General features: G+C 44.1%; 1 protein-coding gene across 1 annotated transcript in view; it reads left to right on the top strand.

The window, feature by feature from the left end:
- Positions 1–513: 513 nt before the first annotated feature.
- ELOVL7 (ELOVL fatty acid elongase 7) overlaps positions 514–18,812 on the top strand; it is a 40,040-nt gene continuing 21,741 nt past the window's right edge. Inside the window, exon 1 of the mRNA XM_053408129.1 lies at positions 514–694. The gene's annotated coding sequence lies outside the window, so the exon portion shown is untranslated. The remainder of the gene's footprint in view (positions 695–18,812) is intronic.

The raw sequence follows: 18,812 nt of genomic DNA, 5'->3' as shown, positions 1-18,812 counted from the left end.
GGCTCAGGGGGTCTGAGAATTCCATACCCTCCAGCGTTTCTCAAATGATAATAGGGACGTCCTAAGAAAAAGCGGGACATTCTGGGATCAAATCAGGATGGCTTTTGTAAATCTAGGACAGTCTCTGGAAAACAGGGGCGCTTGGGGGGTCTGTGGCAACAGTGCCACTGAAGAGGCGAGAGACTGGGGAAGAGGTGTCTGCTGGATATATTTCCCACTGGACCGCAGGGCTGTCCTGAAGCTGGAAAGCAGTGTTTTGTTTAACCGTCCGCCACGAGAGACCTAAACAAGCGCGGCGCCCTTGCTGCCTTTTCCTCGGCTCCCCTTCCCGCCCAACCGGCCCAAGGAGCGGAGTCCGGGCTCCTGGCAGCCGCTCCCCTCAGGTGGGCGCTCGCTCCGCCTCCCGCCCTCCACCTGTCCTGCCTGCTGCGGCCGGGAGGCTGAGGAGAGGAAGGGCCTGTCCCCCAGCGTCACGTGCGGGCGTGTGTACGGCGGCGGCGGAGAGGAGTCAGTGACTCACGGCTTCCTGCGGCCAATCCCACGGGCGGGTTCCGAGGCCGGCCCGGAGGGCGGGCGCAAGGCTGGGCCGCGCCACGCGGGGCGGCACACTGGCAGCCGCTTCCTTTTTCTAGCGCACTCGCTCGTCGGCTGCTGCTGCTGCGGGCGCGAAAGGGAGCCCGGCTCGCTGAAGAGGGTAAGTGAGGCTCTCGTCGCTCCGCGCCTCCCATATCCCGCGCGCTTACCCCGGGGAGGAAAGGCCTGTTGAACTCGGGGAGGAGACGGCGCTGGAAACGGCGCGCTCTCCGCCCCGGACCCTCCACTTACTCGCGAGCGACTTAGGCTTGGAGAGGATGGAGCTGAGGAAGGGACTCTCTGGTGGGGACTGAGGGGTCTTTGAGCGGGGGAAGAGGGCAGTTAAGGAGGAGGGAGTGTGCGCTCCCTTAACGCACCAGCAGTAAGAAGGGGGTTGTGGAGATTTCACTCCGGGACACGCGGGGAAGGGCTGCTGGGGCTGGTCGTCGTCGTCGTCATAATAGAATAGTCATAACAATAGAGGTCAGAGTAGGGCATCCTCCTCTCACCGTTGCAGTTCCACTGATAACCTGCTTCTAAACCCCTCAAAAACAAAACACCAAATAGAAACCTTGCTTGAAGAAGAGCACGGTTCGCTGTGGGGAGTTTCTGGTCTGGCTCACTCTGATCTAATGGTTCTTCCTTCTTTTGAACTAAAGCGGTGGCTTGGCTGCTGGAGGACTTGATGTGTTGTGACAGATCGGGGTTGTTTGTGTGGGGGGGCTCTTTTGGGGAGGGCGGGGGACGGCGCGACTCCCTCACCCATCCAGGCTATTTGCATGCGAAGCGCACGCTCCCCCCCCCCCCACGAAGAGCAGCTCCGGCCCCACCTGGGCATAACCCGAGCGCTCTGGCCGGGTGGGCTTTCCTTGGGATCCTTTGAACCGCGGGCACTTTTTCCAGTGGTCCTTGTTGCCGCCCTCGACGTCGCCGCCGAGGGACCGGCGCGGACACGTGGGAAGCGCTGCTCTGGTCGGATTAAGGAGGCAGCGGCTCGAGGCCCAAGGGAAGGGAAGCCAAGGTGTTTCCCGGCCTGACCTACAAAACGGAAGCGGCCTCGGAGCTCGCCCTGCCTGTCTTATTCGCTCGCTTGTGGTTTTGCCCGGCCCGGAGGCGGCGAAAGATAGGGATATTGGCGCGGTTTGTTTGCCGGCGGAGCCCTGCTGGGCTCTCGAGCCTCTGTTGAACTTGCAAATCGCGAGTGCTCTCCTCCACCTCTGCGCCACCTTCCTTCTTGCAAGTGGTGTCCGTGGATGCGCTTGGCCCTTCGGGAGGAGTCCTAATGCTTTTAGGAGGCTGTGTGCCTGGTGATCAAAGGCAGCCTCCATCCGTAGTTGGCACCCGAGAGACGACTGCAGCCTTTCCTTCCAGGCTGTTGCAATGGGCTGGCATGAGTCGCAACTTGTATGAACAAGTTAGCACCGAGGATGGAAAACAGGGGATGGGACATCAGCTTTCTGCGTTGAGCAAGTGATGGCAATCTGCTGGGAATTGGGTGGTTCTCAGCTGGGTGTCTCCACACCCCTGAAGGGTGTAGGAAGGGGTTTATTCACGCTTGGATAATGCAACTGGAATGGGGTGACTGGATTAAGCATAATTTGCCTTTTGCAAAACGCACTTCGCTCGAGACCTTCTCTCCTGTGTGCTTGTCTTTGCGGTGGCTGCTGGAGAAATCCACCTGCTACCAAGGGTTAAGTTTCGGCTCCTTCCCAAGACTCCACCCACCGTGATTAAAAGAGCCTGAAAGCCCGTGAAGACTGGCAGTAACTCTTAACTATTTGATATTAACTGATATGGCCTGACACACCGAATTGGCAGAGTGGGAACGCTCATTAATGAGAGGAGCTTGGGAAAAATTCCACGCTTGCATTTGTCGAACAGTATTTGCAGAAAAAAACATTTGGCCAGCTCTGAACCCAGCCCAGTCCCCAGAAGTATGAATGAATTACTTCTCTTGCAGCAATAAAACAGTTTGCTAAGTCCTGTTTCTCTAGCTGCTGTTTTTCTTTCCATCCTTTATTAACAACTCTCCTGCAGTAAAAGATGGTGCAAGCCATTTTCAAAATCCAACCAGAGTGTTTCTCAAGTTATTTTCTCCCCAGTCCTTTCTTCTAGTTTTACATTTAGATTATCTGATCTCCCTCTGCCTCCAAAAACTTTGCATTCCAGTGGTCTGTGGAGCTGTAAAAGCTGGGTTCACATTTCTGATCAGCCATGAAATAGACTGACCTCAGGCTGGTCTCTCACCCCGCAAAATAGGAAAAGCGACAAAAGTGATCAGTCTCATGGAGGTGCTGTTGGGATGCACTTGATTATGCTGTAGGTCTAGGTGCCCTAGGTGCATTTTTACAAAGTGCATACCAACAATCTTAGATTTGCCACAGGGAATTGCAGTGAATTCAGGCTCTATAATAATGCCAGTACCATACAAAGGTTCTTCGCGTGCCTGCTGCATTCACAACTTAAAAATGCATATATGACAAAAATGCATGACAAGGCCCTAAGCAGCATGTAGGATTCAAAGGTCTAAATGGATTATTCTGGCAATCAGTCTGGCTAATTGCTACATTTAGGATTGGGGAGGTGTTTTCCTCCCACAGGGCAACCTAATTTGGGAAAGATGCTAGGTAATTACTGTTGTCTGTAGCATGTGGCTACTTGACGTGCTCTGTTAGGTACCTTTTGTATGGCCAGCATCGTATTGGCGTTGTGTGTGTCAATCTGGGAGGTGGCTGGTATGTCATTGAGGTGGATAGGTGGACCAGATAGATACAGTATCTCCTATAATGCTTCTATTAAACTCACTGATTGAGGAAGGGAGGAAGCAGGTTAAACCATGGGTTTCACAACCATATCTTATTGCCACAGGGCTGGAAAGGATACATTATTTGGCATGCTTATATTGGCAACTATTAGCTACTGTTTCCCCCATCTGTTTTATGCTTTCAGTGTGACAGGCATATGTTCAGAAGGTTTAGTTCAACTTTCCACGGATAGGCAAAAACTGACCTGTTGAACTTCTGCCATTTACTGCTGTCAAACGCATGGCCTCTGATATCTCCCCTCACCTCCCACAAGTCCTCTAACCATCTCAGCCCTGAACCCTTCACCTTGGAAGAGAGGGCTATCTTGCTTTCTCTCTCTTTGTGCTTCTTGCCATGCCTGTGATGTATTAAAAAAACAGAAACAGACCTCATGGTTTGCCAATGTCTTTAAGAGAAGGGCTGTGCAACATTGGCTAGTATTTGTATAGACATGACCTTGTGTATTAAGGGATGTAGATGGTTTGGAATATTTACCAATATTTATTTCAGATGATTTATGAAAGACCTTGGTATGTATACAGCTCTGGGATGGGATGCTTCCTGAAATAGTTTTCCTTGTAACCTCCCTGTTGGATCACTGCAGTGGGGCTATCCCTTGAAGACTGCTTAGAACAGGCATCCCCAAACTGCAGCCCTCCAGATGTTTTGGCCTACAACTCCCATGATCCCTAGCTAACAGGACCAGTGGTCAGGGATGATGGGAATTGTAGTCCAAAACATCTGGAGGGCCGAAGGTTGAGGATGCCTGGCTTAGAAGCTTCAATTAGTACAGGATATTGCTGCCAGGATTTAGACTGTGACCTGGTTCGCCCATATCATGCCAATTCTAAAGCAATAAAACACACAGGATTTAAATATGCATTTCAAGTAATGTACTATTTCTTTATTATTGAAGTATTTATAAATGACATTTTCATAAAAAATATTACAAAGTACAATATTACAAAGTACAAAGTCCTACTGAAATAAGTAGAGCTTACGTCTGAGCAAATGTGCCTAGGTCCAGGCTGTTACCTGGTGTGAAAACTGAGATCTTGGAATGAATGCTTTTAACTACCTTATAGGGTGCGGCAGAGCATTGTCTTTGGTGCTATTTAATGAAGCCACTGAGAGTGGTCATTAGGAGTTTTGGGACAAGTTACCATCACTACGCTAATGACACTGAGTTCTATTCTTCCATAACAACTGAACCAGGAGAGGCCATGCAGGCTCTGCACCAGTGCCTGGATGCAGTGGTGAGCAATATTAAAAACTCAGATACATCAGCTAGGTGCCAAATGGCTCCTTAAATCAATGCTACAGTCACCAAAGCGGAATGTCTAGTTGCCATTTTGGGGCCAGACAGCTCAAATGTCGTATTTTTCAACATGACTTTTTGGTTCCTGAAATTCATTCTGATTGCCTAGATAAAATATCACAGACAGAAATCTACAGGATGTGTTGTTAGTGTGTGAAAACAGGCAAGAGCCAAGGATCCCCAGGCATGCAGATGGTGGAGACATCAGGCACCATCCTGGTGCCCAGGCATCTTCACTTGGTCGCAAGTAGCCAAGAGCCAGGTGGTCCCCATATCTGAAAAAATGGTCACTTCCCTATGCTGAATGGAGCAACTTTGCAGGCTGGATCCAGCTTTGTCAATGGAAGCTCAGGTAGCCTCAATGACTAGAAGCTGCAACTGGTACCATAGCTCAGACTTTTGCTGGACTGTAAAAACTTGACTGCAGTTGTTCTTGCATTGGTTACTTTAGCATCAGATTACTGCAATGTGCTCTATGTAGGGCTTCCCTTGTACTTGATCTGGAAGCTGCAGTTTGTGCAGACTGCTGTTGCTGATAAACGTGAGAGCCATCAATTAGCATCTGTCACCTTATAACACCTTTTCATGTGTTTCTCAATTTGCTACAGGGCCAAGTGCAAGGTGTTATCAGCATATAAAAAGTTTAACGGTTTGGAAACACTTTTCTTGTAATATTGCCTTACCCCATATATGCCCACTCAGCTGTTTTGATCTCCAGAACTTACAGTGCTTCAGAGATGCCACAAAATACCTGTTCCAGACTTGTAGGAAATTGATCTTTTCATGTGGCAGCACTTAAACTTTGGAACTCCCTGACCATTGACACCAGGCAGACATGTTCTCTCTGTTTTTGGCACCTCCTTAAAACCATTTTTGGCAGCCTCCCCCTACATGTAGAATGTTGGTTTCTAACTTACTGAGGGTTTTTTTTAAAAAATAAATAAATTATGATAATATTTATTAAGTTTTCATTTTTCAGCCAAACATTTATAACATATCTTTTCATCACCTATAATTTGATTCTTTTGAGTCTCTAACTCCCTCCATCCCCCCAAACCGACTTTCTATCTTCTTTACATAATTTCCTCGCATTTCCAATTCCCCCTATCTACCTACTTTCATTCCTTAAAATTCCTTCTCATTGTAGATAAGTTTCTATTTCTAAACTGCAAAAACCTTTAAATCAATCCTGTTAGTGTTGTCAGAGATCTACAATGTTCTTTCAAATATAAAGTAATTTTACTCCAGTCTTTTTCAAACAGTTGGTCTCGCTGGTCGCGGATTTTCCCGGACAGTTTTGCCAGTTCTGCGTATTCAATCATCTTAGTTTCCAATTCTTCTAGTGCTGGAATTTCTTGCTGCTTCCATTTCTGGGCTAAAAGAATCCTTGCCGCTGTTGTGGCATAAAGAAATATATTATAATCCTTCTTAGAGATTTCATCACCTAATATGCCCAACAAAAAAGGTTCTGGTTTCTTTTGAAAAGTATTATTAAATATTTTCTTAAGCTCATTATATATCATATTCCAATAAATTTTTACCTTAGGACAAGTCCACCACATATGGTAGAATTTCCCTTCTTTTTCTTTATACTTCCAACATAGATTGTCACTTGTCCTATACATTTTGGCTAATTTTGTTGGCATCAAGTACCATCTATACATCATTTTCATTATATTTTCCTTTAAAGCAGTACAAGCAGTAAATTTTATTCCTTTCTTCCATAGCCTTTCCCAGTCCTCTAGTTGTATATTATACCCAAGATCTTTTGCCCATTTTATCATAACACACTTGACTTGCTCATCTTTGGTATGCCATTCTAACAGATTGTACATCTTTGATTTAAAAATTTATTATGAAGCGTCTTGTTTCTGTTGGTTGAAAGAGTGGGTTTTATTAGAAAATACTGATTTATTGGATTTTGAAGGTTTCGACAACAGATTTGGTTGGCACATCTGACAAAGTAAAGGCACACAGAAGCTTCCTAAATCATATCATAAGGAAGTCATTGTATGAGGTTTGGAAGAGATAATAGAAATTTGCTGGAATAATAACTCCAACTTCATGATGTTTTTAAGGAAGATGTTAAAAATAACGGCTTTGCAAATATTAAATCTAAATTGGAGACTGAATTGCTAGAGTGTGGAGGTAAAACTTATTGAGGGTTTTAATTCTTTTTTAAATGTTTTAAGTAGTGCTTTTAAAACTTTTTTTAACTGATAATTGTATTGTTTTATTCTTTTCATCAACCACTTTGAGGTTTTATTATAACCAAGTAGCATAATTTTTTTGTGAAATAGACTACCTGTTCATTAGCCCAGAGCACCATATAAACCAGTTCAGGGGCAGGCCAAATTTTGGCCTGAAGAATCTTTCTTTTTGTTTGTTTTTACTGTACCTCAGAGAGTCACCAGCTGGAACCAGGTGCATAATGGTGGCTCAGGTAAGAGGGGCCGACAGGCTTTTATTATTAAGGAATGGGATGCCTCTGAGCATTTGATCATTGCAGAAATTTGTTTTTAGAAGTGGAACTGACCTCACAGTCCTACCACAAAAAATGTCTGTCCTGGTATCCCACTCACACCAGCTTTCTGCAGTTTGGAAGGGGTAGAGTTTTTTGTTAGGGGGATCAGGTGTAAAAGAGGATGGTGCTCCTGTGCCTTTAATGGCTGTATGAAAGAGAAAATTTTAGCAGAAAAAAAATCCACAAGTATTAAAGGGTGCAGGAGTCCTATCCTCATCTTCCTCTGCCAACCCTTCTATTTGTTGCTGCTGCTATGATTAAACAGTTGACAGTCAGAATTGTTGCTGGCCCGCTGTCAATTGTTTATTTAGTCAAGTTAATGGGATGCTTTTAAGCAGAGGGTGGATGGCCATCAGCCATGGATGCTTCAGTTGGGATCCCTGCATGGCAGGGGGTTGGACTAGATGACCATTGGGACTCACTTCCTGCTATACAGTTCTTTGATTCTGCGACTATATACTACATATAGAAAAAAAATCAGAATGGTTTACATACAACAAAACCATACACATATAAATACAGCAGGTAACTAGCAGATAAAATCATCAAAAGGGGGGGGGGGAATCAAATGATAAAGCAGTATAATCCAGTGATCAACAATCGGAAAATGCCTAAACAAAAAAGGGTTTTCAGTAAGGGTTTAAAATATTCTACAACAGATGGAGCCTCTTGGATGGGGAAGTATTCCAGAGAACAGGCACGTTGCACTGAGAGGCGTGCGTGTTTGTTATGAGAATGAAGGCAATCCATTACCTGACCTGGTCCTAAGTTCTACTCCAGGGGTTAGCAAACTTTTTCAGCAGGGGGGCTGGTCCACTGTCCCTCGGACCTTGTGAGGGGCCGGACTATATTTTGAAGGAAAAAAATGAACAAATTCCTATGCCCCACAAATAACCCAGAGATGCATTTTAAATAAAAGCACACATTCTACTCATGTAAAAACACCAGGCAGGCCCCACAAATATCCCAGAGATGCATTTTAAATAAAAGGACACATTCTACGCATGTAAAAATATGCTGATTCCTGGACCGTCCGCGGGCCAGATTGAGAAGGCAATTGGGCCGGATCTGGGCCTCGGGCCTTAGTTTGCCTACCCACGTTCTACTCAGATCTACCAGTATACCCCATTCTGCTTTCTGCTTATACTCCTAATCTAGCAGTGCATCATGATAGCATTTTCAGTTGGAACAGCTTCCTTCTGACTTGCAGTATCTTCTGGATCCAGCTTTGGAAAAAAGGTACACTGGCTTCCGGTTTGTACATGGTGTTTCCATATGTCAACCAACACCTGTTAGATCATTCAAAAGTTTGGCCTCTGAAGCAGCACTGTATGTGCAGTGTTTTAAAAGTGGCTCATTCTGTTACTTAATTGAGTCACATATGCAATACTTGCTGCTTGAGTGCATCGTATATTTACTAGATGCTATCCTCGTGGTGCCTGTCATGATGCATTTCTTAGATCAATTCATTGATCTCTCTGTAATGTTAGGACTAGAAGTGCATGGATTATGTCATCTGAAATGTGGTGTTTGTACTTGGCAAGGTTTTCAGGCACTTACTTGCATTATGTCATTCTGAGATCCAGTGGTGGAGCCAAGAGTGTCTAGTCCATGGCAGCTTCAAGGTGCTTAGCTATGAACTATGAATTCCAGGCACATATTCAGAAGGCTTACTAAGAGAAATGGAAACAGTTTGGCCACTACTCTGTTTCTAGTACTGTTTGCTGAACAAAACAAAAGCAGCTGCAGTATGAATGAATATTGTACAAAGGTGTCTTTGCTCAGGCAAGTTCAAAGTTTAAAATATTGACCTTCAAGGCCAAACATATGGGTGGGGCCAGGGAAGATGCACACTTGTAAATGGCTAGGCCTTAGTGGACTGGGCCCAGTCCAAAGATGTGCCCAGAGAGGCTGTGTACATAACTTTCAGCAAACTGCTTAAAAGTTTAAGCAGAAGGTGCTTGCTTAGTGATATTTGCCCCTGTCTTTGAAATCTAAATTGATAATACAGAGGTGAGAATTGTGGCCATCTGGAGGGCATCAAATTGGCTGTCCTTGCATTAAAAAGTAATCTGTACCAAAGTGAAAAATGTCTGTCTACCATTCACATATTTAGAGAAGTCTGCTGTAGTATTGAAACTGTTCATTTTATTTGACCACTGCAAATGAACATCATGGCTTTTTGCAGTTTGTTTTATTTCAGTCATATAATTACCATATTTTATTACTTCAAACCATGCAATTTGCGGCATCACATATGATGCCTTAAGTCAGCAGTTGCTGTGATGCCTGTTGTTTTCTTAATTTGTCCTTCCCTGGCCGGTACAGTGTAGAACCAACTACCATCGGGACACTACTGCTAATTTTCTTCTGCCAATTCCTTTGTGCTCTGAACTAAGCCTTTTCTCATTCCTTGTTCATATGCATGGCAGCAAGGGTCTTTCTGCATGTCATGATACAAATTTTCAGAGCACTCCTTTGAGATCTGTGGCTTGAAGCTTAGTCACCAATCCTGAATAAATCCCATTCAGACTGTTCTTAACTCTGACATTAGGAAAGTTGATTCTGCTTATATAATTGTTTCACTGCAACTCAAAATGTGCAACCAAGTAGCATTTTATACACAGGCAGACACATCCCTGTATCTATTTTTATGGTAGCCTTTCAAAGTCACTTGAATTGCCCTTTCCTTCTATTTTTTGTTCTGCTCTAAAATAATGCTTTTCTCTGAGTATCATATATTAAAATGGATTTGCTGTATGTGGGTCATTCCACACAGCCAGCTTCTTCTGCAACCTCTTCTCACTTTTTTTTTAGCAAAGTCTGGAAGCCCCAGGGTTTAAATGACCTCCACCTCACATTTCTTTAAAACAGCTTCTTGGAAAGCCCTTTTAACCCTCCAAATCAGACATAGGCAACTCAACCCTCCAGATGTTTTGGGACTACAACTCCCACCCTCCCTAGCTAACAGGACCAGTGGTCAGGGATGATGGGAGTTGTAGTCCCAAAACATCTGGAGGGCCGAGTTTGCCTATGCCTGCTCCAAATTCAGAAATTCACCATGCCCATGCCCAAAAAGTATTTAAGAGGTAGCAGTATTTGACTAGTTCATGGGTTCCTTCTGCTCTTTTTCTTGTGAAAAGTACTGAAGCAGAATCCCAAAAGAGCTTGTGGATTAAAAACTTGCATGTGCTGAAGCTTGTGGGTTTGATGAGCACACCAGCATATCAGCGCAGGCTTCCTATCTACTGTATGTGAGTAGCAAACATTTAGCACAGCCTAATGCTTTATTGTGGGACGCGGGTGGTGCTGTGGGTTAAACCACAGAGCCTAGGACTTGCTGATCATTAGGTTGGCGGTTCGAATCCCTGTGACGGGGTGAGCTCTCATTGCTCGGTCCCTGCTCCTGCCAACCTAGCAGTTCGAAAGCACGTCAAAGTGCAAGTAGATAAATAGGTACCACTCTGGCAGGAAGGTAAACGGCGTTTCCGTGTGCTGCTGTGGTTCGCCAGAAGCGGCTTAGTCATGCTGGCCACATGACCCGGAAGCTGCATGCTGGCTCCCTCGGCCAATAAAGGAGATGAGCGCCGCAACCCCAGAGTCGGCCATGACTGGACCTAATGGTCAGGGGTCCCTTTACCTTTTAATGCTTTAATCTCTTATACTTCTCCTGTTGTTGGCATCCGTCTGTCTCAAGAGGCAATGGAGTGCACCTCCAGGGATGAAATCAAACTGCTGCATTAGCAGCACCCAAGTGCCCTCTCTGGGTTACAAGCCTGAGCAGTGTGCACTGAGGTCCTGGAATGGCCAGACAACAAGACCCCCCCTCTTGGCCTCACTAATCTGGTCCAAAGGAAAGCATAGCAATATGTTTAGCACCAGCTTGGCTCCAGGAGTCGCAGGAATGGGGCGTATGAGGCGCCATCCAACCATCTTAGGGACTCCACTCCCAATTTGTGTGGGCCTTAATCTGTAGCTTTCTACTGAAGACATCCCACAAGGCAGCAGATGACCCAGTATAAAGTACCGTATTTTTCCCTCTATTGGACGCACCGGACCACAGGACGCACCTAGTTTTTAGAGGGGGAAATCAAGGAAAAAAAGTTTATTATCTCCGTGGCTGGAGAGGCTGCGCAAAGCTAAAGAGGAAGCCAAGGCAGCAAGCGGATCGCGCTCACTGCCTTGGCTTCCTCTTTAGCCTTCCGCAGCTTCCCCTGGCAGGAGAGGTTGCACAAGGCTTTTCTACGAGGAGGGAGAAGGGACTGACTGGCTGCGTCAGTCCCTTCTCCCTCCTGGGGAAAAGCCCGCAAAAGCCGCACGAAGCTTGTGTGTGGTTCTTGGGGGCTTTTCCTGCCTGCCTCCCCCCCCCGGCAAACTGTTGTTGACATTACTAAATAGATTATAAATATTTGGTGGAGGGATGCAGAGCCAGAGCCACACTCATTCAGTGCACTCTTAGCATTCACATGGGCTACTTCAAATCAAGTTGGCATGTAGGCCAACTTTGATACACACTCATGATACTTTCCTGCTTGGCAGGGGGTTGGACTCGATGGCCCTTGTGGTCTCTTCCAACTCTATGATTCTATGATTCTATGATACACAAACTGGAACGTGTCCAGAGGAGGGCAACCAAAATGGTCAAAGGCCTGGAAACGATGCCTTATGAGGAACGGCTAAGGGAGCTGGGCATGTTTAGCTTGGAGAAGAGGAGGTTAAGGGGTGATATGATACCTAGTTCAAATATATAAAAGGATGTCACATAGAGGAGGGAGAAAGGTTGTTTTCTGCTGCTCCAGAGAAGCGGACACGGAGCAATGGATCCAAACTACAAGAAAGAAGATTCCACCTAAACATTAGGAAGAACTTCCTGACAGTAAGAGCTGTTTGACAGTGGAATTTGCTGCCAAGGAGTGTGGTGGAGTCTCCTTCTTTGGAGGTCTTTAAGCAGAGGCTTGACAACCATATGTCAGGAGTGCTCTGATGGTGTTTCCTGCTTGGCAGGGGGTTGGACTCGATGGCCCTTGTGGTCTCTTCCAACTCTATGATTCTATGATTCTAACTGCATATGTTGAAACTGGGTAGGAAACTTCTCTTTCCCTACCCCGGCAAACTGTTGTTGACATTACTATATTTATTCATTTTACAACGCAAATGACATCTTGGAGAGAGTTGCTTCTCTCTACATTCTTTTGCTTGAAGGTTGGTAAACAGAGGTTGGCAAATAGAAACTGTGAATTCCACCCATTGATGGTAGTGTCCATTATCAGTAAATGTTAGTGGGGAAGCAGATAAGGGGGTTCTATTGAGGAAGAAAACTAGTTTTGTTTGAGAAGATTTGTGAAGCTTCTCTGGATATACAGTCAACTTGACTCACATAGAAGAGGTCGCTCATCACTAGTGCTGTTTTTGACATATAAAACCATAAATGGCTCAGGACCCCAATACCTTAAGGACCACCTCTCCCCATATGAACCGACCCAAACCCTGCAATCATCGTCTGAGGCCCTTCTCCATGTGTCTCATCCACAGGGAGGTCCCATGGCAATCAATGGCTCTCACTTTGTGGAATGCTCTCTGCAGGGAGGCTTACCTGGTGCCCCCATTACATATCTTAGGTGCCAGGCAAGAACATATTTCTTTAACCAGGCCTTTGGGTGATTAACATTATGTGTCCTTTTAAATGTGTTTGTGGGATGGGGGTTATTGGTTTATTTTTGCTCTTGTTTTTATTATGTATTTTGTTATTTCATCTTGTGTTTTTCTGTTGTGATCCACTCTGTGATCTTTGGATGAAAGGTGGTATACAAATTTAATAAATGAAAATAAAAGCCTCTTTCTGGGCAGACTGAGACTGGTTTACTCAAATGGCAGCTGCGCTATAAAGTGAGAAGAATTGTTTCCAAAGTTGAAGCCAGTTCAGAGGCTAAAGCTTGTATACCTTAAGCACATTTTTGCCGACGGTGAAAAGAGCCGGCGTGTCCTACTTTTTATTTTTTATTAATAGAGGTTGCTTTAATTAGCAAATGTAGGTATACAAGATGGGATAGGGAAAGGGTTCGTTTTAGTCAGAAATTAAGACTTTTCTGTGGCTGTCTTTCTTTGTGTGTGTTTATGAGGGTTATTTAATCCCCACGGCCATCTATCTCAAATTGGCTAGTGAAACAGGTGTCAAACTGGCAGCCTTTCTAGCTTTTGTGCAGGTCTCGATAGGTAGGTAAGGGCATGAATCCATATGCCTGAGATGTGTGTTTTGTGCATTATTGAAAAGCCTTTTCTTTTTAAAAACACAACAACCACAAAACCATCTTTTCATTTTTATGCTGGGCATTGCTGCTGCTATGTTGGTCCTCAAGCATGGGAAAAAAGAGAGGTTACTTTATTAACCCCTTAATAAGTAGTATTATGTTCATGGTAGTGCGTAATGTGTAGGTCTCACTGTCATAAAAACCATACTCCGAGGTCTAACACCTCCTTGAAGTATGCTTTTCTAGGAGTCAAGATAAGAGCAAATAATTGTATTGTTCATGCTGTTTTAGGGCATGCTGCATGTTGCTAGGTGATGGGATTGATTTTTAAAACACTTGTGTGCAAGTAGTTTAACTTTATAGCAGTTGTCCTCATGCATTCCCCCACTACCTAAACTCGCTGAGTAACTCTCTGTTAGAAACCTGGACTAAAGACCCGAGCTATAATACACAATGTAAAGAGAATAACTTAAAGCTCCTCTTTTATTTGAAAAGAAATTTATGTTCCTAGAACCTCAGTTTATGCAGTAGCTACTCTAACTGTCTTGGCACATAAGTATGGATATTCTTTTAAGGAAGAACCCTGGGTGCATTACGCTGCTTTTGTCTAGGCATTTCTTTTGGGTGTATTCATGAGCACAGCTGTTTTGTTGTCCTAAATATGCCTCATTTTAGGCATGTAAGAAAGCTTTTGATAACTTTGCCAATGACACTTCATTGTGCTGCTTGATAAGATGCCATTTGAAACTCTGGCATTCAGTAGTGGAAAGTGCTGGCGGTAATGGTATGTGTGGTGGCATCTAGCAGTGGATCTTAGTCTCTGCAACCAATAAAGACAAAGGGGCATTTTGGCTTCAGAGTCTGACCACCTGTCATAGTGCTGAAGGGGTTGTGGTCCATCATCTCCTTAGTAGTCTGGCTTTTACTTCATTCTACCTTTTCTAGAAAAATGCCTCCCAACATTAAATCAGAAATGTAATCAAGAGGCTGGCAGGGGTGGCCAGGAGAGGTCATCTGTTGCCTGACTACCTACATCCACAGAAGGTGAAACAGGAACAGCACAGGAACAGCTTGTCCTTTTCTTTGTGGAGAGATGGTTGAGATGGAAGCAGCAAAGCAGTTGCCCATTAATACCTTTGCAATTGTGTGACTTACTTTGTGAGCATCTCACATCTCTGGAGAGGGGTGGTGGTCTTTGTCAGAGAAGAGGGTAACAGTGTGTGTTACTAAGCAGCATGGAAGTCCTCATCACAGACACACATTCCCCATCTCTTCCTCTTAAAACTCTTCCACAGTCCCATGACCAAGACGGGATGAGAAGAGGGATTTGTCTGACTTCTGCGGCCTCCAGAAAGGAAATGAATGGATTTTGGATTAAAGGGGAAATGAATTAGAAGGGGACTCTGTTTTCAAAAGCATTTAAATAGGTGGGAGACACCGGAATGGTAATTCAGAGTTCACTTCTTGCACCAGAATGTTGCCTCAGTAGAAGGGTGTATCTGGTCACGGTGTTCCATTCAAAGCTTTTTCTAGCCAGCTAGAGCGCAAGGAATAAAGGAAGGTACTGTAGATGCTAACCTCTGCTGAGTGTCCTTGGCAGCTAACTCTTTGAAGATTTCATCTTTGAGCATGGTGCTTTTCTTTAGCTATCATGGCTGATATTGCAGCAGATTAGCAGCCTCTTGGGTGGCTGGAGCCAAAAGAAAGAGTCATGACAATAATGGGAAGTGTGGGAGGGACATTTAGCATCTTGACTTTCTGGAAGCACTGGCTGCCTTTGGCATCAGTTGCAACATGAACCAGTATGTTCACAATAGGCTCAAGTTGACTTTCATCCCTATGATACAGATTAGTTGTAGTTTACAGAAACTGTCCAGCATTTTTTGTGTTGTATTTCAGTTAGCCCACTTTTTAAAAAGTCAAAGAGAACCCTTGTTTTGAGAGCTATTCAGAGGGGTAACTATTAAAAAGAAAAAAAACTATGTACTAAATTCAATAGGGCTTGAATCCTAGGTAAGTGTGCATAGCAGTGCAGTCAAAGTTGGTTGTCTTAACTTCCAGTGCAGTGAGAACATCATTGTAATGGGGAGAGGGGAGTGATTCAGTGTATTCTCCTTTTTATAGACCATTTTAGCTAGCAATGGCTGTGTTTGATCTTTGGGTGTTTTCATGTGTTTAAAACAGAGCATGAACTTGAAAAATCAACATTGGTAGAACACTCTGAATACATCTTAAAATATCTTTCTAAGTAGATGGAGGTATATAATTAAGGCCAGCTTGGAAACTTCCAAATTGGTAACTTCCCATGGAAGCAATTAATTTTAAACTCCTTCCTAGTTGTGTGCATATATAAAACCTTTTATATATTGTCCATTTATGTAAATAAAAAGTAGGATGAAGAATGGCAAATGCATTTTGTGTGGGCTTTTTGAGAATATTTTTCTCCCTCCCTCCCTCTCCTGAACAATTACCATCCATTATATTAAATACATTGCACCTTCCCTCCTAAGTAATGTGGTGGAGCTTTACTTTGATAACCCTCCCCAGATGTCATTAGCTGATTTTGAGTGGTGTTCTATTCCCATTGCGTGCTCTTGCTCTTTACTGCATGCTATTAAAGCAACTGAGCACCAACAGTTTCTGCTTCCCTTCCTTCACCCCCACTTGGCCAGAAATGCCCAATGCCTCATTAGTTTTCATCAGGAATTTGGGTGGTTTGAGATCCCTCCAACAACTGAAAGTCTTCTGCTCCCTATGAAAACTCCGCCCTTTCCCCCTTGCTGCCCTGTAGGCCCATCTGCCTCCCACAATATCCCGTGTAATCCTGTATTAGCACTGATGTCCCAGGTGCTGCAGCCCTATTAGTATAATGCAAATCAAACTCAATGCATGGTTGACATGATTATTCTTGGTAGTGTATAGTTCCCTAGTGAATTTCCAGCATAGGGATGTTTTACTGCATCTTCACCTTTGTGTGCATGGGGGGAGGGAATGCTAATCTTTTTACAGAAATACTTTGATCCATTTTCACCAGCTGATTTACAGCTGAAAATTCCCTGAATAGTTTAGGCAGTCACACCTCATCCCATGTGTGGCTCTGGATTCCTTAGTATTCAAAGCAAATACCTCATTAAGCCTGGGCTCCCTCTTAGAGACAAATCTGCAGTTTCGCTCCTATCCCTAGTCACTTTTTGCACCTCTCAAATTGGATTTTCCCTACTTCAGTTCTTAAAATGTGACCTTTATTAAAGAATCTATTGAGATCCTAACACTCAGCCTGTCTATGCACCTACAGTGGTACCTCGGGTTATAGACGCTTCAGGTTACAGACTCCACTAACCCAGAAATAGTACCTTGGGTTAAGAACTTTGCTTCAGGATGAGAACAGAAATCGTGCGGTGGTGGTGCGGCGGCAGTGGGAGGCCCCATTAGCTAAGGTGGTACCTCAGGTTAAGAACGGACCTCTGGAACGAATGAAGTTCTTAACCCGAGGTACCACTGCACATCTATCCAAAAGTCCATAGAAAGTTTCCTTCAGCTTACCTGAACTTTTCTTTCCCCCAGTTTCATATCTCTTTTGCTCATCCTTTCCTGAAGCCCTGCTAGATGGTCCATTTGCTTCCTGTCACCTCTCCATCAGCTGTCCTTTTTCTTAGCTTCTGTTCCACACCTCTTGGTTCCCCTTTCTTTTATGTTTCCTACGTGTCATTCTTCACCTGCTCCCTTTTCCCCATTGATTTATAGCCCCACCAATATTCCACAACTGACATATTCATCCCAAGTTGTTTGGATGTTCTGAACATTTTGTGCTATCCCAGATGACTGCCGAGAGGAAGAGTCTTTCTGCCAGTTTCTCCTCCATTATGCAATAAATGCTGCCTTAGATTCCTATTTTGAATCTGTCTCAATCAGCATTCAATATTAACCAGGTGCATTTTACACCTGGCTATTGGCCACTTGTGAACAAATTAAGCTGCCCAAGCAGCAGGATGGCTCCTGATGTTTCTACCATATGGCGATGCATGGCTGGGATTATTGGATCTAACCTGTTTTCACACACTAACAGCACATCTTGTAGAATTCTATTCGTGACATTTTATCTGCACAAGCAGAATGAATTTCAGGAACCAAAAAGTCTTATTGAAAAATACGACTTTCGAGCCCCAAAATGGTAACTATACATTATGTTTTAGCGACTGTAACCCTGGTTTAAGGAGTTATTCTGTAGTTACATTATTGTTCTTGTTCTCTTCTTCTCGCTACCTCTTTTGCCAGATGCCTGGTATTGCATGAAGACATAGTCTTGAGTTCATCATTGGTACAGTACCTTTATAGTACCTTCTGGTATTTAAGTATGTTGTGATGTAGCATTTAAATGGCATGTATTTAAAGGGGGTGGCTGCTACGTAGACAACAAGCAGGGACCAGTTCCTAGGGCTTTACTACCACCAACTCGAATGCATAGATTATTTTGACTGTCAGGGTGTGTGTCCATGTGATACTAGCTTGAGGCACGGCCATCTTTGTTAGCATGAATTTCAGAACAAGTACTAATTTGTTTCCAGTGTATCTGGTTTATAGTACCGTACATATGTTTAGGATACCAAAACTATCTTTTTAAAGGAACTTTGTGGAGAGACCAGACATACATTCCATAAAATTGAAAAATACTGCAGCACTTGGAAAGGGGGCACCGATTAAATGGGTTTTCCACAATCTTTGAAAAGGGTGTTTAAAACAATGAGAGGCTGATTCTGTTTCTTTTGCTGACACAGTTTCGAAGTTTGCTTGCTTTCCCCCCGGGAAAGTGTTCAATTCCTTACATGCTTGAATGTTGCTAGGCAATTGCCTCTTTCATTTTGCTTTGGCTACCATTTGCTTTTCAGAAATTGGCATTGCTCATTTTTGCCATTAACTGTGTGACTAAAGCCAAGGGGGAGATGGTGGATGCAAATGGAGAAACTGCCTGTTCTTCTGGCACTAAAATGAAAATAGGAAAAGTAGATTTTGTTTTCGGGAGTTAGCTGTAGTGTGCCTGTATTTCTCCCACCCATGGGCAAGTAAGGTAGCTGAGCTTGCTTTTAAAAACACATAGAAAATAGAAAGCGTTAAACGCCTACTAACTCTTAAGTATTCCCTGCATGGTAAGATATTCCTGCCTGGTTTACGGGTCTGATATTCCTGTTCCTCTCACCAGCAACTTTTGTTCACTGGAGTGACACTTCTTTACAAATCAGTTGTTCAGCCAATTTATTGCTGTTTAGCTGCCAAGGAAAGACAACTTCTGTTCAAAAGTTGCACTGAGGCTAAACTTCAAACTCAACATTTAAGTATTTTGTTAGCTA

This window comes from Podarcis raffonei, chromosome 11, assembly GCF_027172205.1.
Source record: "Podarcis raffonei isolate rPodRaf1 chromosome 11, rPodRaf1.pri, whole genome shotgun sequence".
Taxonomy (NCBI): Eukaryota; Metazoa; Chordata; class Lepidosauria; order Squamata; family Lacertidae; genus Podarcis; species Podarcis raffonei.
Note: the sequence above shows the minus strand (reverse complement) of the source record. Positions and strands in the feature narration are given on the sequence as shown.